At 44.0% G+C, this 22,597-nt stretch overlaps 1 long non-coding RNA gene across 1 annotated transcript; it reads left to right on the forward strand.

Moving 5' to 3' along the window:
- Nucleotides 1-4,296: 4,296 nt before the first annotated feature.
- Nucleotides 4,297-19,208, forward strand: LOC128143300 (uncharacterized). Its single transcript, XR_008235711.1, has 4 exons — nt 4,297-4,410; nt 10,318-10,574; nt 17,711-17,763; nt 18,085-19,208. It is a non-coding gene; the product is annotated as an uncharacterized LOC128143300 (long non-coding RNA).
- Nucleotides 19,209-22,597: the final 3,389 nt, after the last annotated feature.

Genomic DNA, 22,597 nt, shown 5'->3' on the forward strand with positions numbered 1-22,597 from the left:
ATATGTTCTGAAATTTAAAAAGCAAAGTGAAACCTTGAGCAAAAATTGTAATTAGGGAGGTACAGATAAGAGAGAGGAAAGACTTACAAGTTCTCTCCAGATGTTACAAATGGAGAGGAAGGTGAAGCCATTCAAAATAAACCCTGCTGAGATTGCCCCTTCCTCTTTGCCTGATGAACCCATTACAAATTAAAACAAAAGCAGCCAAGATCCACAGGCTTCAGGGCATCTGTAAGCCCTCTTTTACCTTTCAGAGCTCATAACAGATGCTGACTGTGGGCGTTAGTCCTCATCTAATCAAGAAGGCCAATTCTTCATCCTGGAAGCTTAAAACACAAGTTTCTGTCCTATAAAAGCCACAAAGTGTAAGAATCCAAACCTGAACCTAAAATACCAGAATTCTAAGGCTCCAGGATTATTTTATGCTCAAGAAGTGATCTTGCCTAGTAAATCACAGTGCTGCGGTACATCACGCTTCCAAAGGCATTTGAAAAAACAGTATTGGTTTTGGGGGTTTGGCTTTTTTTTTTTTGAGAAGAGAGTAGTGACTGCCTGGATTCCCTCCTGTTTTCTCCGTCCCTAAATGTTCATAACACCCTGTTGGGGAGGAATAATTCCCATCCAAGTTGTAAAACACACTTATAAGTAGATGGGAAAAGCATGAACAGAGCTGTACGGAAAACAAAACTGCCAGGAACAAGATCTTATTTTGCATGCTTCTCACTGTTGTATTTTTGCCCCAATTAGCATATTTTAAAGACAAGCCTTTTAAAAAAAAAAAATTCTGCTATCTGCCTGAACTGTTCTCAAGCTTTGAACTTTTCCATCCTTTCTATTGATTATGGCCAAGTGACCCATATTTAAAAAGCATTTACAATAAAATTATAGCACTTTCTTTTGTGCTGCCGGCTTTCCCAGTGAAAAGCTAAAATGTTTTAAAATTGTCACTTTTTGACAGAGGTAATGGCTGTAATATATTTAGTCTCTTCCCCCTTGTTGTGCTTAAAATGGCTATGCTAATAAAGGGCACAGCTGTCGATACTTTATGGCCTGCTGGGGGGAAGAGGGGGAACGAAGGCAAAAAACAGATTGACTGTGTGTCAACAAATGCAGCTGGGAAAGAAAAAAAGAAGCCCCTTGAAGGCCCCTGCAACTTAAAGTCCAAGATAAATGATGTCCCTATGCTTAAAAAAAAAAAAAAAAATGGAGGTTGGAATTCAATAAAGGGGAACTGAAAAGGAAACTGCTTAAAACTGAAAGCCTTTTCTCTGCCTCTAGACAGCTTACAAGAGAAATGAGCAAAACTGACCACAGAAAGAGGGTGAGCGGCCAAGAAAGAAAACAAAAGCCTATCCTGGAAAATATATTGCGTCAACGAATTATCTGAAGTGCATTATCGCCGGCGGGCGGAGAGTGTACAGTTTAATGGAGATGCGACGACAAACTTTTACATGCCGCTGCCTTTTGGGGAGTGGGCTGCTTTGTGCCCAGGCCAGAGGGGAGGGGAAAGGGGAGCTGTAATTATTCATAACAAATAAATAAGGCCAGGACAAAACGGCCAGCGGGACGCTGGTGAACGTCGCTCCCTGGGGAGCCGGGCCGGGCTGCCCCCGTGGCTCCTGCCGGGCACAGCAGTGCCCTGCTGCCTCCCTCCCGGCACGCCCCGCTTGAAGGGTTTTTTTTTTCCCTGGGCTGCTCTGGTACGCGCCTCTCTGGCCTTTGGGAGGCATGGCGGAAGACAGTGATGTTTTTGCCTTTCCTAGGGACAGCAGCCATAGGAGGAAACGCCATTTTGTGTCCCGGCAGCCCTGCAAGGCCTCCCGCCAGTTAACCGCGGTGAGCCAGGCCCAGGCGGCAGACACAACATGGCAGACACGGCCCTTCACGGGCCCACCTGTGCAAGAAGAAACGAGGCCGGCAGAGACCGACCGCTCTACCCAAGCCCTGGGGTGGGGAAAGCCAGTGAGAACCATTCCCCAGCAGGCTGGGGATGGCAGAGGGAGAAGAGCCATTGCCATCGGGAATTCCCCCCGGGTAATGGCTGGCCCATCCTCCCCACGCTGGCAGCGCTGCAGCTGAGTTGACGGCAAGGCTTGTCCTCTCCGGAGATGATACACCCCGAGGATGTACGCAGATGCTTTGATTGTGGTGGTTTTGTTATTTGTTAACTAGTGGCCTGTCTTTTTTTATTCATAGCAAATGTATGTTAGGGCCTACCCTATGCTTCAGATAGAAATGACCCCTCAGATGGCCAGCTGAGAGGCAGAAACCCCCCAGGCTGTCCCCGTGAGGGGCTGTGACAGGTCCTGCCTGGCTGGCCATGAGGGACCTGGGCACACCGTGGAAAGGCTTGGGGCCCTTCTTGAGGCACAGCGAGAGGTGTGACAGGGTTGTAAGAGGTGTAGGGATGGGCATCTTGAATTGCTGCAGTGAGGAAATGGCAATATTGGGTGCAAACCTGCAAGAATCAGGCAGTTTTCATTCCCTAGGTTATGATGCAGCTTGTTCGCATGAAGGCAAACCCATAACAAAATAACAAGTGACAGGGAGCCATTTATTCATTGTCATTTCTTGGACAACTATGGAAGATGAGGACAGTTTTTCCCAGCCTAAGGCAAAATGCCTTTGTGAGTATGTCTTGTGTTTCCCAGAGGCACACCAAGAGTACGGGTAAGGCTGCGTCAGTGCCACCATAGCTCCTACATCCACCCGGTGAGAACCAGACGCTCCTGCTACCTGTTTTGGGCCTGGAAAGAGGCTTTCTGAGAAATAAAGGCTTGCAGCAGGTAAGGCCAGGAGAGCTGGTCAGCCTGCAAATAACCTCTGCTTCTGCAGTCGGAGGGTGAGGAGGTGCAGTCTGGGGTGGGATGTCCTGCTTTTAGGAACCATCTGCTCTTTTCTTTCACCTTCCCACTTCTGTCATTCCCCACCCCCACCATTTTTTTAAAAATTATTTATCATTCAAGGCCTTTTTTGCCTGGTTGATTGTTCCCATTCAAAAACATCTGGAAAAGGTAGTCAGGTGGAAAAAAGCGTTATCTGTTTTCTTAGTTTCCCAATTTCTGTGTGCTTACGTTCTTTTCAACCTCTGCAAATTCTCTAAGACTGGGAGAAAGGAAAAATAAGTAAACAAAGACAAGGCAAAATCAGAAAAAATCCTGAAATGAAATAAAAGTCATGTCAACTTTTTACTAAAACAGCAGGACATTAAAGTGGCACAGAAAGTTCTCATTTCCTTCTGTAATTGTTTGGAAGAGTTTAAAAAGGCCATAATTTTTACTATTTCTGCTAGATTTTGCTTGGTAAATCCCTTGCATCAGTAGAGGTCAATACCTCCCAGAGTTTCTGTGTCTGTGGGATGAGCAGTTTGGCTTTGCTTTTCTTTAGAGAAGAGTGGAGTTTGGTGTGGCTGATGTGTGAGAGGAAAAACTGGAAGGTAGCTGTTCCCAAGGTCAGAAGAGGTAAGAGGTCCCCTGCCTGCACATTGGTTTCTCTGACGCTGCCCTGTTTTGACTTTGGGAAGCAAACTTCCTAGCCTGTGATGATGATTCTGTGCGAGGCCCGCTACCTCTTTGTAGTTGATAGTTGGAAAAAAAGGAGAAAAACAGGAGAAAAATACCTGAACTCTGAGTGTATGGTACAACTTAGATGTTCACCAATGTGGGTTGATATGATTTTACAGATAAAGGTTCTCCTGAAGCTGGGTTAAAGGTAGAAATGCATGGTCCTTGCTTAAGTAAGAAGTAACATTATGAGAACAAGTAATGCTAAAGCTGGTGCAGTGCCTAGAGCATGACTGTAAGTAGCTCAGCAGGATCTGAGCTGTAACTGCTGCTGGAGAACATTGTCCAAAGGAAAATGTCCAACAGGTTCCTGGAAGACCTGTGGCCCTGGGGGACTCAGTGTCTGCATCCGTGATTTGGAAAACAACCTGAAAATGCTGGAGGTAGCACAGAGATGGTGTGTAATGGTCAAAGCTGATGAGTTACGCAGAGGCTTCATAATCCCTGCGTGGGGAATGTGGAAAAGCGCTGTTAGCCATAAGGAGTTGATCCCCTCCATACGGTGCTAGTGCGACCACAACCATGGCCAGTTTCAGTGCCACTATCCCACGTATCTGCAGAGGCCTGAAAAACCCAGTGAGATGATTTACGATTGTGCTGCTTAGCACACTCAGGGGAAGGCTAAGTGGAGGCTGTGTGGGAGCCAAAGCAGATGGTTTTTGTAATTTCTGTTTTGCAGACCACCACAATTTTCCAGGGGAGGTGCAAACCCGGGATAGTGGCTGTTGAGCTCATAGACTTGCTTTGTTTAATTACCATTCACAGACTGTTTAATAAGGGCCCAGAGACCTCAGGAACCACCAAGAGCCAGAGGCTGACAACCACCGAATATCTCCGTAGGAAGAAGGTATGTAAAACTTTGATTTATTTAATGAAGCTGAAAAAAACCCAGAATAATATTTTATGTGCATAATTGGACATTGAAGCAACAGACTGTGAGGTCTGGTGGGCTTGCTGTCACCTGAAGCTCTTTGGTTGGTCGACTCGCGTTTGAATCTGGACAGCCAGGCTTGCTGCTGTCATTGGTGTTTCATGTGCTATTGTGGGGCTGCAGGCCCTCAAAACATCTGTGCTTTGTACCAGTTACTTGTAATGCAGGTCTTCATGTCAAAGCCTTTTAGGTATAGTGTCTCCCATAGTCCTTTTAAACAAAAAATTCTCAGCAAGGTCAAATTTTACCTCTTGTTTTTAATATTTTTTTAAATTTCAGGCACCTTTGTACATTGTCTTCATTGCTTGGTCTATCAGTTTTAATGGTTAATGTCTTAAATATCTTGTGTCTCAGTCAGAGCCTGGTCTTTGGGGCTGGTGTTAATTGTCTTGTTTTCAACCTGCCTGATGCACAGGTCCCTCTGCCTCCCTCCCAGGCTCTTGTGGTCTCTGCTGGTCTCCTTGCACCAAGTGTGGGTGATGGGTGCATTTCTCAGAGGTATCGGGTCACCTAAAATTTAACTAAAGGAGGTAGGGAGAGGGGAGGGAGGGGTTCAAGTGTGCACTTAGCTTCTATAAAACACTAGAGGATCCATGTGAAAAAGAAATTAATAAATACCTTACTGCAGGTAAGATTTTGGGCCAAGCTGGCACCTTCTTAGGTGCTGTCAGCAACTGGGCACAAATCCGCAGCAAATGGGTTTCGCTGGTTCTTGTGTGCATGAGCAGAGGGGCTTTCTCAACAATTTCTTTGATAGTTGTTTCATCCTTCTAATAACCCGTTTTCCAGTCACGCTATCAGTGTGTAGGTACACACGTGTTTCCCTCCTTTCCCTGTGTCCCCTCTAGTAACTTTTAAACCTGCTGGCCAGTTTCAGATGTATCCGTCAGCACAGTAAAGGTGTCAGAGAGGTGACACTCCTACGTGTTTAATGAAAATCTGTGCTCTAGAAGAAAAGAGAGATGCAAAATGGGCCCCTGCCAAGGGAAAGGCTGCAGTACATCCTTGCAGTTTGCTGGAGAATTTCCCATGTAAATACCCCAGCTCAGCCAGCCCCCAGGTCCCCATCGGACGCACATCTGCAGCAGGCCAGATGTTAACCCTTCCAACATACCACAGTAGTTTTGCTGTAGTGCCTCATACTGCCTCCCTGCTCCTTTTCCTCTCCCTCCACCTTCTCTCCCAGAAAGACAGCCCCTGGGTTTACCTTGCCAGCTGATGTTTAGAGGCGAGTTTAGGGATGCTTAGGGGACTTTTAGGGGATGTGCTATTGCTCAGGGCTGCATCTAAGGTAGGCATCTCCCTGATTCTCCGCTCCAGAGAGCAGCTCATCCCACCTGTGAAACCTGTCTCGGGAGGCGTCACTCGCCCTTCAGAGGTGCCCGTCTCTCCTCTGACTCCAGAGCAACCTGCAGCAGATCAGACACCTATTTTTCAGACAGTTAAACCCTTGAGTTTAATTTTAATACTGCCTTTAATTCAGGCAGTTAGATCCTGAGACTTGCTCTAGGCAGACGTGGTTTTCCGAGGGGACAAGGAGGGCTGTTTTATCTCCCTGCCGTCCCTGAGCTGTCTAGTGAGGTGCGAGATGCTACAGCCCAGGAGCCTGGAGTGGCTGTGCTGTCCTTGCCCAGACTGTGACCACAGCCATTCCGTATTTCTGACTGGGAAGGGGGCTCCCACACAGTATGACAACTCGCCGGCTGAGTGACATGCACACCCATGTGTGGGTGCCCACGTGTATCTTCAGCTCTGCTGCCAACATTTCAGAGTGAGTTATGAGATGGCTGGGAGAGATGGGTTTGGTCCAGGCTTGTGTGTGTACCACAAAATCGGGCTGTGGTTCAGTGCCTGACAGGCTCTTCAGCCTTCTGCTTGCCCTTAGGTGGGGACACAGCAGCTACTGGAGCAATTTGCGGTGCGAATAACTGCAGAGCACAGTCTCCAAACTACCTTCTGCTTGCAGACACTTGCATTAACCCAAATGAATCTGAGCAGATTTGCAGGGAAGGATGTTACAGTGCACAATCTGGGCACTGTGAAAGGATTTAATCCAAACACTTGAGAGTGTCAGAAAGCCAGTTAGATCCTGACAGGAGGGACATTGGTGCAAAGCCCTTGCTGGGTTTCTGATGCTCAGAAATCTTCCTAGCAATCCCCATGTGACGAGCGCTTTGGTGAGGAACTATATAAAAATACCAAAAGTACCGAAAGTTACACGATAAGGTGTTTGGGATCACAAGGGAGACCTTGCAAATCTAGCCACGAGGTATTTGCACGTAAAAAAAAAATTGCAGCTTCTTTCAGCTGCAACCTAAACTTTGTGCTGAGTTAAATCTCCCCAGCCCTGGGCTGATCCCCGCAGCCCCTCCCGGGTTTTCAATGCATCCAACAATGAAAGTGAAATCCAATCCCATCCAATTAGAGGAAAATGAATGGCTCATCTACAATAAATGGGCTCTGAATAACAATAAGCCAACAAGAGAGCAATGAACTGGAGACAGAGTACAATCTTCCTGAATGTTAATCGGCAACTAACTCCACAAGCTTCTTAGAGGTGGAAAGAATTGGAGGAAAATAGATTAGGGAAGCTTTAGAGCACATTGCCTTTTAACTGCTTAGGCCTCACATTTTAACCTAAATACAAGAATGTTTCTAATGCTGCCTTTTGCAGGGTGAAGGGGGGGGAGGTGATGGGGGTGTTTGTTCTCAAATGTTTTCAGTTTATTTATAATTTGACATGGTAGGTCCTACTGTATGCCCTCTAGTATTATTTCATGGTTTTATTTATTCCAAAGTCCCTTTTAAAAATTACAAAGTAAAAGGGCAGAAGCCTTGGAAAATGTTTTCTGTAGATCTGAGGATTTGGGGAATGAGGCTGAATGAATCCAGAAGTCAGCCTGAGACTGAAGAGAAGCTGGAGAGGCAAAAGAAAAAGGATAAGGAAAACTGCAGTTCAGCAGCTGAAGTGCTGTCCATACCCAGCAGGCTCCCCCGATGCTGCCCAATCTCTGCTCCCACGTATATACCTTTTCACACTCTCAAGGCTAATAATACTTGAAATACCCACAGAGCAGACCAGCTGCTGCTTTCCACTGCCCTCAGCCCCACAGGTAATTTTTGTAAAGCCAGGGAAGATGCAGGATTCCTGACCCATCACTAAGAGAAGTCCCTGCAGCCATGCAGGGTCCATATTCAAGGCAACCAGTTCTCACCAAGCTGAGCTGGGTTGCCCATCCTCTCCCTTCACCCTATTAATTTCCGAAAAACCTTTTTTTTTTTTTTTTTTTTCCCCTCCCTCCAGGCAAGCAGAGAGGTTATTTAGCTCAGCCAACACTGCCATCCCCTCCTGCCTACTTTCATCCACAGGAGCCCAACTCAACGGCCACGGAGTCCCACTGGCCAGCGTGGGCATCTGATCAGGCCCCATTAGGTGAGGCCAGGTTAACCTCACTGCAGCCTGGGCACCCACCTTGGCCATGGTGGCAGAGGGTGAAGCAGCGCGTTGGTCCTCTGGGAAAAGAAGTGCTCCTGCACTGGTGACGTGCAGTCATGGTGCCGTGGCAAAAGAGAGCACGCAGTGAGATCTGGCAGCTCACCACACTCATTGCCATGGAGAGCCTGCGCCTCTCTGGTTTGCAGTGAAAATGTTTTTGACAATCCTAGTATCTATAATAACATATACAATATACATATATATATACACACAAGCTATCCCTGCTCACTACTGAAGAAAGCTGCCAAGAAATTTCTTGCAGAAATCACAAAAGTAAAGGGCCTTCAAAAAGCGTAGTGATGTGAGGGGAAGGTGCCATCGCTGGCTTTGAAAAAGCCCTGGAAATGTGACGCACGGTAGTGCATGCTGTGATGCCCAAGTTTGCAAAGAGGCTGAGACGACGTGTTCCCGTCTGTGCCAAGGGCGGTCTAATGCCCGTGAAGGTGCTCTGCGCCCCTGCCCTCCTCTTCTCCTCTGGTGTCTGCCTATGCACGCTCTTCACGATGGCTCCTTGGGGAGGGGGCCCTAATAGCACCTGGAAGGGCTGCAGGGACAGCACAGGTGGCTTTTCTTTTCTCTGTGGGAGCTGAGCACTCAGCTTTCACGTTCAGCTTGTGCTGCCAGGGCTGCTCTTTACCTGCAGGAGAGAGGGAGGTCCCTGGGCAAACATGAAGCTCTGGGTGAGGGTGGTGGGGTGCAATGCAGTGGAAGGAGCTAAGGTCAGCTCCCAGCTCCTGAAAGAGGTGGTCCTGAGCACACTGTTTTCTACAGCTTACCTACATATCTCCTCAGGTAGGCAAAGGCTGCAGTGTGGGGGCTGTTAGAGTGTTAACGGATCCCCATGAACAAGAATCCCAAATGTATAAAACAAGTAAAAAAAAAAGAATGGCGTAACTTTTAAGTTAAATGATACAAAATATCTTTATAATTTATTCTTTCAGCAGGGGTTATTGATGCAAATATGTTTCCTGTGTTGCATTCCTTATCACAAATGTCTTCCCAGAGGCAGTTCCAAATTTGATAGCTCATGGCCAAAAAAGCTGGCAAACGTGTCCATAGAAAACCAAAGTATGTTCTTTCTCTGTATGGCAAGATGGGAACGAAGAGAGAAGCCATATCCCTCTTTCCCTCTCCTCATCAGCTGTACAAGCAAAGAGTCGCTCATTGTATTCTTTCAGAGGAGCAAGAATTTGATAGGCATATAGATAAGCTATTAAGTAATATACATGTGGAGCTAAAGGGGATTTGGAAGGGAGAATTATTCATTTGTTAAATTAAATAACAATTTGGTCTCGGCAGCATTAAAATAAATTTCCAAAGGCCATTGTTTGTTTGAACAAAGAGGGGAAAGGAGCTGTTAGAAGCAGTTTACACAGTTCAAATATGAGGGCTTGTGTGCATTAATAAGACCAGCACTGGTGCTCAGCATGTAGCACAGAAAACACATTTGCTGTAGCATGCTGGACATGCTCTGGCCAGCACTTGGGAACACAGCATTGCACCCTGCCAAAACTTAGCATTGAGGGCAAGGGATGCCAAGGGGAATTTCAAATTTCACAGATATGTTTTTTCTAAAAACTGCCTTAGACTGTCGGACCAGGACAAGGCAGTGGCAGTAGCCAGTAAAAGCCCCAGGCTTTGACCATTTAGGGCAAAATAGTGTTCCTTTCCCTTCCGGCAGCCTTGAAGCACCAGGATCCTTCCCCCATCTTCCCTCTTCCCCTCAGCAGTTAACATGGCAGGGTTGATGGAGCTTCCCACCTTGACTGGTTTCTTGGCTTTGGTTGTCACTAAACCTACACCTGCGATTCTTTGGTTAGTCTGGGACTTTCAATGCAAGAGATTTGCTATGCAAGTCTTGGGAAGAGTTAGGACTGCTTCGTTTCCCAGTACAGGTGCAGTGTTACATTTAGCTCAGGCCCAAGTATCTTAAAAATATTGAAGATCTTAGCAGTGTAGCCTTGTTATGCAAGAACTGCAAGGGTTTATGCTCATTGCATGACAAAAAGGGAGTGCTACAAAGCAGTTAAATTGTTGGTCCAAAGTTTTATAAAACCAGATTTTGGGAACTTGATTTACCCAAAACAGCACCATCTGTTCTTCAGACTTATGCCTGTGGAGACAGTGGTACTGCTCATGTAACAAGTTGCTACTATTGTGGCGGTCACAGTGAGGGTACCAGGTTGGGTAAGGGGAACAACTTTAATGGATGAAAAAACAACTTTCTGTGAGAGTTTCAGAGTGGGCATTTTCATTTAGAAGAGCAATATCCTGTAAAAACATATTCCCTTTTCATAGGTGCTCATCACATTTTCATTTTTTGGCAGAAAGAGGAACCATGTCTGCTTGCTCCTGTGACCATGATGCCTCCAAAGAACAGCAGTCCGAGGGACGATGTCCCATTTCCTTTTGGTGCCAGACCATCACTCCCATGAAGACCTGTGCCAGAAGCTCCTAGGAGGCTCCTGCCCCTGCTCCACATGGCAGGCAGCTGAAATGCCCAATAGATGGATCACATTCTCCTGGCCAGGAAGACCTTCCTCACTGGAGACCTCAACAATGGTGCTCACACGTCAGCCCTGAGGTAAGGTGGCTGTGGTTTGGAGACTTAGGGCTGCCCTCATCCCTCTCCCTCATCCTGGCTCCCGATCTCCCCGTGCCCTCTAAATTGCAGCCTAGCCTGCAGCAAGCTGGCTCTGGCACTGCAGGAAAAATACTTCAAGAACTTGCTTACGGCATAAAGCTAAGCCTTGCTGGGCTACAGGGAGGCCTCGCTGCTGAAATCTTTGCTCATGGCAAACATCTCGGTGCCTTGGATGAGGTCTGATGTCCCTATCCCAGAGGCCATGGTGGGCTCCCCCAGATCCAAAGCAGTTTGGCCTGGGGATCTTGCATCTCCCCTCAGGTCACTTATCAAGCTGAGGAGCCCCATGTCCATGTGTGCCCCAGCCCCGGCTGCCCTCACCACGTCCACAGAAAATGCTTGGAAAGGTCTCTTTTAGGTGTCCCATCAGCTGCATCTCTATTTGGAAACTAAGAGTTGAAAACCTGTCCCGTTAACCTTGGCAAGTTTTGCTGCTTACTTTTACCTTCTTTACTAGGGATAGATTTGCCCTGTCAGATTTTTTATTCCCAGCCTGACAAAGAGGCCAATCGCCAGAGCAGAGAGCAAGGCCAGCGCTGCCCTGGCTCTCACACAGGGCTGCTCTCTCCAGAGCCACCTGAACAAAGCGCCGTTTGAGACTGGCTTTGGCGGCCCATGGCTCCCTACAGGGATCTCTTCCATTTCTGAGAAAAATCTGGCAAACTTTCACTTTTTCTGTCTAACGCTTGTGACTGTTCCCACATGAGAAAGGGGTAAGTCAAGGACTGAACGAGTCAGGTCCCACAGGCTCCCAGCAGAGCACTGAAGACCAGACATGTTTCCCTCGAGAAGTTTCATGGATGTTGCATAATTTGTGGGTTGATAATTAATGACTAACTCCTGCTACATTCATCTACTTTTGCTCTCCTCTCTGTGCGTCTACCACCTGTGAAATTGGGGGAAAGAGTGCTATAGATAAGGTAAAAATTATGCCCAGGTAGTTCTTGGAGGGGAAGGTTGCCCAGATGACTTTTCCAATTATTGACATGAACAGTTTTACTGACTCCAGGGGTATCAGTTGTTTGAAAGGGAGTGCTTACTGAGAAGTGTTTTGTTTATTAAGTAATATTTTAAAAGAAAAGCACCTATTTTAGGAGAATACTTGGCTGGAAGGAGACTTGTTCTGGCAGTGCTGAACTGCATCATACACATAGGGCCAAAAGTGGCCTCAGGTAAAGCCACTGTACCACGAGACCAGTTGCACTTATCATGGCACCTATGCCCAGGAGAAGGTGGAATTTAACACAGCTTTCTCTCTTCAGTTACCCTGCTGAAAAATGTAGGCAGAGCCCCATTTTTTGTGACTCCTGTTCTTCAACCAACACCCTTGGAGGCTTTACAATGGGAATGGAGGCTCAGGCCAGAGCTGCAGGTGGCGCTTCGGATGGAGGTGTCATTGCAGCACCCAGCTCCTATTCTAGCTTTGGGCACTCACCATCTCCCACATTTACCTTAGAAACCCATGTTGTTTAAATTCAGATTTATTCCTGCTTTTCAAAGCCTCGATAAACCTCGCTGCAATCCACTTGCTTTTATTTGAGTGACTGACTGTATCAACAGTGGCAGATACTTTGTTCCCCTGAATCTCATAGGAGAGCTCAGTCCTCTGGCCCAGCATCTACATCCAGCATGTCCACCACCACCACCCCCCCAAAATTCAGGAGGAACTGCCATAATGCTGTAGCACTCCCACAGCACCGCCATCAGAAGGAAGCCCAAAATCAGACCCACCTTTTCTAACATGCAGCCCTCTGCCGCATGAAAGAGTACATCTTTATTAGCTGTAGCACTGCAGGAAGGACTGGCTCAGGTCTTCATGCATACCTTCGCTCTGCTCAACTTGCCCCAAAAAGAGGTTTTAGAATACCTTTGCACTGGGGCAGCAAGTCTGTAAGCTTCTGCCACACTCTCTACTTTCTGAGGGGTTGCAGGCCTGCCACATCCTTAGAGGCTGCCAGACTGTAGCACAGTTCATTTGAATTTGAATAAACTACTGAATTTTATTTTAAGCCCTAAAATTCAAATCAGAGTGCGATAAACACGCCTGGTGGATGTGAATTTTAAAAAGAGCCACTAAGCAATAGTAAGCAGAGCTGCCCATGTTTCCTATCTCTCTGGTTTTATCATCTGGAGACCAAACACTGAAAAAAAAGCCTCAGCACTGAAACATTTCCCAAAACCTGGACCTCACTGAAAGATTTGCACTGACATTTTTCTGTGAGAGGAAAAAAGTGACTCCTTAGGCAATATAGCCTTGTTTTTCATCAAAATAAAATTTTGGTTAACACAGATGGGCTACCCTAACTGTCTTAGGTTAAAAAAAAGAAAAAAAAAAGAATAAAAAAAGGAAAAACTGGGGAAAAAATTAACTAAAACACTGAGGTTTAATGTCAGCTCAGTTTTTGGCAATTTGGGCAGAGTTTTGTTGTTTTGCAAACACAGTCAAAACTGAAAGTTATCTCAAAGTTTGCTATAGAGAAATGGCTGCCACATTTAGTGGGTCTAGCAAAAAATTCTCGATAGTTTGTCAGAGAGAAAGAAAAACAGCCAGCCTGTCCCTGGAGTTATACAGGGCTCCAAATTGGCAAGACTCACCAGGTAATCCTTTTTCAGCAGAGGCTTGCAGAGAAACTATCAAACCAATCCAAGAATAATAAAAATGTTAATTATAGGCTTTCTCTCCCTACAGAACACATGGATTTTAATGCCTCTTGCAGGGATTTAGCATAAATGAGAATGTGGTATATTTTTTACTGCTCCATCTTGCTCTTTTACTCATAAAAACTGGAGTTTTCCAAACACGATGCTCCACTCTCAAAGACTAAATCCTTAGCTGGTAGAAAATGGGATAATGCAGCTAATTCCCTCTGCAGCTATACTGATTTGCACCAGCTGCAGATCAGCCCCGTTATATTACCTAGGTGCAGAGTGGAGCTGCTTTAATTCTTTATTCTTGTTTGATATCAGTTTCCAAAATAAAATTGTCTTACAAAGTGCATGTTTACAAATGAGTCAAAACCCATTACACTGAAACTATTGAACTGTAAGCAGGTGAGATCAGCTTTCTTGTGATAAGAGCTTCTGATATTGGTGTCTCTTTCTTGTGCAGGCTTAAAACTTTACTTGCAAAATCTCCTTGTATTCCTTTGAACTCACTTGGGAGATTAAAAAAAAAAAAATACTCCAGTTAACACTCCCTCATTTCATTTTTAAAGGTCATGCTTAGAGCTGGCAGTTGTTATAGGAGCTGTCCCCTGTAAAGAAAAGTCTTAACTAGCCAGGCACAGACTTAACCTCACCATCGAAAAACTAACATTGTCACTAGGATATGGAGAAACCATGGTGAAGAACTAGCAACAGCTAGACCACGGCAGAATGAGCAGTCGGCATCTGCTCGGTGGGCCTTTATCATGCAGTGTTGTATGTACGATTCAAAATGCACAGAACGATTGTTGAAATGATGTAGACAAATTGACTCAAATTAGTTTAGCATGGGCCATGCAAAGTTTAAGCTTGTTGAGCCCAGACACATAGCAACAGCCGCTGCCGCACTTTGGAAGACAGTGTGTTCGAAGCGCTAGCAGAAAAGCAGTATTCCAGCCCACGTTCGCGGAGTTTGCTTTTGTGCCTGCGTGCTTCTTTTCTTTTAATTTTGCCTGGCTCTAGAAAGTCTTGGCAGAAGTGATCCCTGCTGAAGACTACACTAGCACTGATAATTTTATAGAAGTACTTGTGAGCTTTAATGTCATTTTATACTTCCTTAATCTTTTGACTGTTACTTAATGACAAACAAATCCCCAAAGAACTACAGGGGGAAAAAGATTAAAAGGATTTTGAGATTGTGTCCTCTGCTTTCAGTCAAACTGTCCCAAATCCTGCCAACACAATTCTCCAGTGCCCTATGACACCCCTTCCCAGACCACCAGGAGTGAGTTTCTTATTGTATTTACAGTAATCTAATTACAACAGTTCTTCAATTCACAGCCAGCTTTGGTATACAGACTTTAGCTAGAACTCTCCTCTCAGTGCAGATTGCAAACTTTAATCTTTTAAACTAACACACTTACAGAACCCCCCAAAAAAGTTCTGAAATGCCTGTGTAAGCTACTAAGATGTGTTCCCCCTCCCACGCCTGCCAACGCTTCTCTCATCTTTTTGTTAAGTTCTCTTTTGTGCCAATTTACTGCCTAAAGGTAATGCGAGAGTTCCTAAGACAGAACATTCTGCAAAGTTATAAAATGATGGTCAAAACAGGTTGCCTGCCAGGAAATTTCTTTTAAAAAAGATATTTTTTCTAAACGTATGTAGTTCCCTTAAAATTTTTTTAATGTCTGTCTGTGTTTCTGCAGTTGAAGCAGCGTTACACAGAGGAAATAAAGACTGAGCATTTTACTTAAAGTTGAAATACGATCTCCACTTAAAATTGTCATTGCCCAAAATCTTTTGATACAAATCTTAAAGCCTATTAACTTTATTTAGAAGAATCAGATGACAAAAGTAGATGGAGTTTGTACATAATAAAAATGTCAAGAAAATGAAGATAGAAAAGATTGTTTTATATGAAGCAAAATATAAACCAAAAGTAGAATCCGTAATGAATTAGCAAATCTGGATATTCTTAGTGTGTCATTGCAGCCATCTAGCTATACACACAAGTATTGCACTATTCAGTTTTATTTCCATCACAGGTTTCCCACTTAAAGCTTTTACAATAATACTGGGTTTACCAATACGCACCTTCTGGAAGTTTGAGGGAGCTTTTCTCTTCTTCCAATCTGGCAGTTGACTCTCTGAGCTGTGCTCACAGAAAGTCTAATCTCGAACTCACTAAAGTTAATAAAATCTTCACTCCCAAAGACATCAGGAATAATTTAGGTCCAACATTACTGTAAAACTTAGGTCTCCCCCATTACCGTGTCCTTTAGAAGATGTACAGAAGGCAGAAATACATGTATGCTCTTATTTCATTTACGAGTATTTCAAATCCTCAGTTTGGCCTTTGTTACCCGTTTGGTTGGTTTCTGTGAGGCTCATCAATCATTTTGCTTTCTAGTATGTACCAGCATTCCTTGTCATGTCAGAATTGTTCTAATACTTAATTCCTCCTGTCGAGATTCATTGCTATGCAAACTGAAATGACCTGGACAGTCAAACCTCAGCTATTTCCTACTGTTTTCTGTGAACCTTGAAAAACTGGGAACATAGCAGTGTCTTTTCTGGTCTCACATCCACTCTTGAAAAACTACTTCTAATGCACCTTTGTGCTGTTTTCCTCTGAGCAAACTGGCTGTGGTAATACTCAATAAATGAAGCAATTATTCAGTTTGTAAAATCTTTAGGTTTCTAGATAATGTGTATGCTCTGCTCCATCCAAAGAACTCAGAATAATGAAATAGCTTTGAAAAGGTCATATGAAAGAGTAAGAGACAGCAGCTGCTTGGAAACCTTCCAACTTTCATCAAAGTGTTTTGGAAATGACAGATTGTATGTAGTACTTTATTTCTGTGAGATCTAATTTAAATGTTAATCTCGGGGATAACATATCTAATCCTCACAGTCCGGTAATCTATCAGGTTGGACAATGTACAGGAAATACTCCTACCTTTATAAAAACAAAGTTCTTTACCGATTTGGGAGACATTCTCGTGTGAGGGACTCGGGCTCCCCAATAAAGGGAAAACATATTGCATTGCTGCAAAAGGTGTGGAGCAGGGAAGCCCGAAGTGTACCAATGCCATCTGCTGGCTTGATTAAAAGCAACCCTCCAGCAACCGCTGCTGCTGTCTTTGAAGGTGGATGTGGAGGGCCAGATCTCATTTCACGTATTGGCATGAGCCAGCTATTCCATATCTAAACTCATGTCACTAGAAGAAGAACCAAGCTGAGACTATATAAGCCAAAACTGCCTTAACGTGTATGTCTGTGCTTGAGCTTTAGGTTTGTTTAATGCTTTATGTCATTGGGCTTTAGTTAGATTGGGAAGAAAAGGCATCTGTGCTTGCAGTTTTGCTGAATATCGTGTTTAGGTGTACTAATCCTCATATAAATTTGTACCCATTAGGCTATTGTTTTATTCTGCAGTGCTGCACGGAAAGGGTTCTGCACAGCAAAGCCAGCTTTAGCCCAGGTGATTTCACCTCTCTGGGTTTGTAACCAGCTTTCCTTTTCAGGGCAACAATCTGGCTGGCTCCAGAAGGGATTCTGGAGAGAATGAGCTGCCCAGGAGGGCCTGGGAGTGAAACATAGAGCAAGCCAACCCAGCACAGAGGAATTCACATCTCTACAGCAGCTTGTAGCCTCTGTGAACTTTTCCTTAGGATTCAAAGTACAAACAACAGCAAAACCCGTGTATTTTTAAAGTAAACCATAGACTACAGTCCAATCATTTACAGGGGTTAAGCCATTATGAATTGTAGAAATATTTCATGAGAACTTTAGGGTTTATCTTCTCAGCACACTCCTACAGAAACTGGTAATTCAGCCTGGAGTATGATGCTAAAAGGCAATCTCTTCCTGAATATGGTCAAGCCCATACCTTGTATAAGTGCTAGCAGAGACCCATAACCCATCTACCCTTACCGTGATGGGTCAAAGAATCAGGAAATAAAAACTAAGTATGGGTCTTCACCATGGCTTGTCCTGCTCTCCTGGGCTGAACTCAAAGTCCAGGTGGGGAGGAGAACCGTTCCTTGCTAGGCTCAACCCTAGGTTTCGGCAGAGCCAACTGAGTGTGGGCCCTGCCTTTTCTGACCTGCTCATGTCTGGCAGAAAAGCTGGCAAGAGATAGACCCAACCTGTCCTCTCCCTTCTTTTTTGTGAGACTAAACCAGAGAAGCAGCTGCTGCTTAGGAACTTTCCAGTTCACACATCAAATTCTTTGAGGAAACACCAGATCAGAGCCAGAGACAGTGCCCTTTATTGCAGCAGTGCAAGGCACAACCTTTCCACATTTGACACAGACCTCCAGATTCACAGGACCTAGAAAATACCGCATATCAAATGGGTTAACTTGCCCTTACTTGCCTTCTGGCTCCTGAGCTGTTAAGATTTACAGGCAACTCATTCTCTCTCCACAGCATTGCTCCGGACACCGTAAGATGTCAGCACAGATGGAACAGCACTGTCCAGGGTGTGTGATTTTATCTGTATAGAGATGGGACTGATTTGCATGTTTTTGCTTAGAAATATTAGGGGTTTTTGCAGTTTATAATCAAAATTATCATATTGTAATTTTATAATCAACAAGTAGTCAGAACATTCCCTTTCTACATGTCTGATTAATTATATTGGGTCTATGTATTAACAAATGGCACCTTCTCCCTCATACTCCCCATAATGCACAGTGAATATGATGCACTATGTTTCTCCAAAGATCCAGTCTTGTGAGGCTTTACCCATTCCACGGTTCTACTCAGAAAAATGTCTTCTTTTCTTTAATTTTCTATTCTAGGTACTTCATGTTGTTCAGAAATGACCCACAGCCAAGCAAGCTGAGAAGGCTGTCATTATTTAGTGCCTGAACTCTAAAGCGGGTTCAGAGCCGACAGTGTAGCTAATGATGGGAAGTGGTTAATGATGGGTCAATGATGGGATATGACTAATGAAGGGGAAAGGATTGCAGAACTGCAAAGTCACTGAGTGCACCGCACAGCAGATAAAAACTCTCTAAGTCCTTGTAACCCCAAGCCTTACAGCCACCTTTTCGCCGTCCCACTCCCCTTCCTGGTAGCACAACAAGAATTTCCAAATCACCCATGGCAGGACCTTGCAAAGCTGCAGCTCCCACCACGAGGGTTCAGGCTGACTGCACATGCCACCTCTGACACCCAGCTTCTGCCTGCTCCACAGGATGTCAGAAATGTACTGGGATGTCCCCCAAGCAAGGACAGCAATCCCATCACTTCTTTCCAAAAAAGGAGTTCTGTGCTTTCTACAGACTGTTAACTGCATTACAGGAGTGAGTCAGTGCCATAAAATGCAAGTAATGAATTATACCATCATCATCCTCATCATCACTGTTATTATTTTTATTCTTTCCTTTTGAAGAAAAAAAGGAATTAAAGGAAATATGGGGTTTGGTTGGAAAAATGGGGAGAAGGAAGGAAACTATACTCCACATAGAGGAGAAGGGTACAAAACCATTGTGCAGAATTTAGATCTAGTTGTCTACAGGATTGTATTTGACAGTGTTCAGAGGGTTCGGTCCAGGGTTTATGAAACCATGTGGCTTCCTTTACTTTTGAATGTTCCTTTCATCCCCTCAATATGCCAACTATAAGTATGGAGCGATCAGGCAGAGATCAGGCACAGGTCGTAAAGTATTCACTTCTTAGCAGTGTCAGTATTACTTCAAATAAGGTATTTGATTTCTAGTTCAAAATTGAAATGAAGGTACTTTTTCTGAGTATTCCCACACCTGTTTTACAACTCTTTGTTTCGTATTTGTCTTTTCATTTGTAGGAATGAACACAATAACAGCAAAAAGAGTCTCTGGCATGTCACTACTGCAATATGCGCACCTTGAGTACCACTGGTAACCTGTTGGCTCTCCTGATTAACAGCTAGCAATGATCAGACCATTTACTAGACCTTAAGACAGATCGTGGAGTGTTTTATTGTTACACTGTCACCTTTGGAAGGTACCAAGATTACATGAAAGCATTTGATTATCTATAACCCAGTAATTAAATAACTGTAACAAAGTATGGAGACACCAGCCTAATTTTCCAAATGCTTAGATGTCTCATCAGTCCACTGGGAAGAATAAGGAAGCAGAGCAGGGAGTTGAATGTCTAATTAAACTGACGGAAGGTATGTACTCAGCTCTGCAGAGACCCCTTGGGAGACAAAAGCAAGGAAAGAGGTGCTCAGTGCCCTTACAGGCCTGGGTTTTACCTTCGCTTTGTTTGTAACCTCAAAAACATGGAAGGATGTCTTGCTGTGTAGATCTGGAAATCTGATGTTAATGTTTTGTTTCATAACAAAAATGGAGGCATGGTAGAGATAGACTTGAGGAGTGACTTCATGCTTAGCACAGCTTGTTATTTTAAATGTCAGTCTCTTAGGGGAGGTTCCCATGCCAACAATTTTCTTCAGAGGTTAGACACTACGAAAGTGGGTGAACACACACCCCACGTGTAAATCAGTCAACCTTCCACCTTCATAAAAAAGAGCAAAAAGCTTACGAAAATGCACTAATAAGTAGAGCAAACAGCTGGGAAACAGCAAGAAGGACATTTTATTTAAAACTGGATAAAAAACCAAACTGTCACAAAAGAGTTGCTGCACTTCTATGCAGCATGCCACACCTAGGAGACCAAACAACAATATTATCATCTATACCTATTTATTCAAGGCAGGGATCTGACCTTTCCAGGCTCATTTGTTTCCGCAAACTTTGGTCATGCTACTCATGACTGCTCATATTCATAAGAGTTGCAGGATTGGAACATCAAATAATTGCTGATAATGTAAAGAAAGCATGATAGGAGGAACAATACTGTTTCTTACTATGTGATTATCTGTTTTTCTTTAAGACTCTGAGAAATCACTTCAATTATTTTGATCATTTTCCTGTCAAAGGTACATTTTTAAATTGGCCACTGCACTTCCACAGACAGAAAGCTTTTCTGTGATCTTTGCAACAAATCTTAATGAATACATTAAGCCAACTACTATAGTTCTCCTGAATAATATTACTGTAATTATTTTGTTCCAGGTTTGTCAATGTCCACCCAATCATCCTCTCAGTTGTACAGAGGAAATGCCACCCTGCAGGTTGAACAACAGATCAGACTGCTTCACGGGTTGGGTGGCTTCAGTCTTGTCACTTGACCCCAAAATGACACCATGTCCTGACCTATAAAATGAGGACAATAAAATCTATTCACTTTTGTAAACACTAGTGCAACATATGGTTGAATAGCAGTACGTAAATTTAAAATCTTAATTAAACTGAGGCAGAGCACCAAGTAAGCACAAAGCATACGCTACTTGAAACAAGCTCATTAATAGTTCTGCTGCTGGAACCAGTTTTTTAATGACTCAGTAATGAGCTGACAGTACAATCTGCAAAACCACGGCTCTTGATAATTTTTTTTTAAGTATATAATTATATTGTGATAATGACTTGAACTTGTGTGTGCACATCTAACAAAAAAGATACCTCCAAACAGTTAACAGCCTAAGACTTAAAATCTATTCTTGCTTATTCCCAATTTGTTTCGGTATAACTGCAGTCAGCTGTGTTATAAAAAGGAATGAGGATACTCTGGTCTTTCTGTTGGTACCCAGCACTGTAGTGGTACTTCGGTAGTATGTTTGATCTGTTACTTTCTGAACCATCAGCCAAAAATGTTGTACAACCAACTCATGTCTCTGACTTTCTTCCCTTGTATGCTACAGTCACCCAGTACTCCTAGCAGACAGACAGTTTCATTTTCTATGAGACGAGATGCGTCTGCAGGTAAGGCATCACGCTTAATTAAGCATGTCTCTCCATATGTAATGAAGACATTATATACGTTTGAGCGGCTTGTGCTGCTCTTTCATTCCAACCTGGTTTTGTTAGTAAGGTAACATCGGCCAGTGGCCTCACTACCAACAAATGTTGGATATTAATCTCCCTCCCTCCTCCCTTCCTTCCTTCCCTCCTTCCTTCCAGCACACTATTAACCTAGGTTATCTACTCAGGTAACCCATTTGTAAGCCCCAAGGTAGATTTATATTTCTAATTTGCAAAAGCACAGTTCTTGCCTAATGTCTCTCCACTACACCACAGGCACGGATCTGCAATAGGGATGTATTCACATCCATGGCATACAAGTTAGGAAACAGCACCCCATAAGGTCCATCTCTGGCCTTCACCCTTGGCTCCTCTACTTCATTATCTCTAGAAAGGAACCAAATAAAACAGCACATGCAGTATCTCACATGCTTTCTCGTTGCACTCCTCGTTCAGGTCTCCTGTTGAGCAAACAGTTGAGCTGGAGTTTGCTGTCCAGTCACATGCCTGTTGACTTCACCAGACTTAAGAGCCTGATGCTCTCCCCACAGCTTTGACTTTTCACAACGGCTACCTACAATGGGAAAAATGGAACTGCGAGGCCTAGGAGTTCAGGAGACACACGTCACATTTTAAATGAAGTTCTGCACTGAAAGAGGACGACTCCTTTCAGAGCTGTTTCCTAGGTCTACATTGAATCCAATACAGTGACACTCCAACCCTGGCTGCAGTTCCCCACAGCTACTGCAGCACTAGAAGTAACCACAATCATCACAATGGAACACAAAATGTATATATTTTGACCTTACTTCAATTATTTTCTGCATCTGTAATCATAGTGCATTCACAGACAAAAATCTAAAAACCTATAACCTAAATGAAGGAACCACTCCTCCATGGGGGAAGACTGAATGTTGTATTTTTTCCATTTTAAAATTGTTAAGAAGCTGCTTATATGCTACTTCCAGTGAAAGAAGGTTATTTATTTCTCATAAAGACTAAATAATACTAAGGAAGTCTTACATATACCAACAGCGGACCATCTCTGAGACTATGAAGGAAACATTCAATGCATGAAAAATGAAATGAGAGCAAAAATAGTCACAATGACGACACCTCTGCAACCAAAATCTTTTCCTCAGCTTCAGCGTTGGTTTAGCAAAGTAACAGGGACGCCGCTCATTTGTTTTCTGTTGTTTGCAGAGATATCAGCCTGAAGTTTTTTCAGTTGTTACACCTGCCAGTGAGACTCCACCGCCAATGGCTGTGGTTTTACGAGGAAGTTGGCTCTTTCCGTTTGCTCAGCAAACCACTTCACCAACCCAAGTCCTTCTGTGCCACCCTAAGTCTTTCAGAGTTTGAAAAAGAAAAGATTTTAATCTCTGCAATGCCTTTCATTTTCAGTTACTAGGAGGCAAAACATTCTTTGATGCCTCATGCTGTAAAGTTTATGGTGATT

The sequence above is a fragment of the Harpia harpyja genome, chromosome 6 (genome assembly GCF_026419915.1).
Source record: "Harpia harpyja isolate bHarHar1 chromosome 6, bHarHar1 primary haplotype, whole genome shotgun sequence".
Lineage (NCBI taxonomy): Eukaryota > Metazoa > Chordata > Aves > Accipitriformes > Accipitridae > Harpia > Harpia harpyja.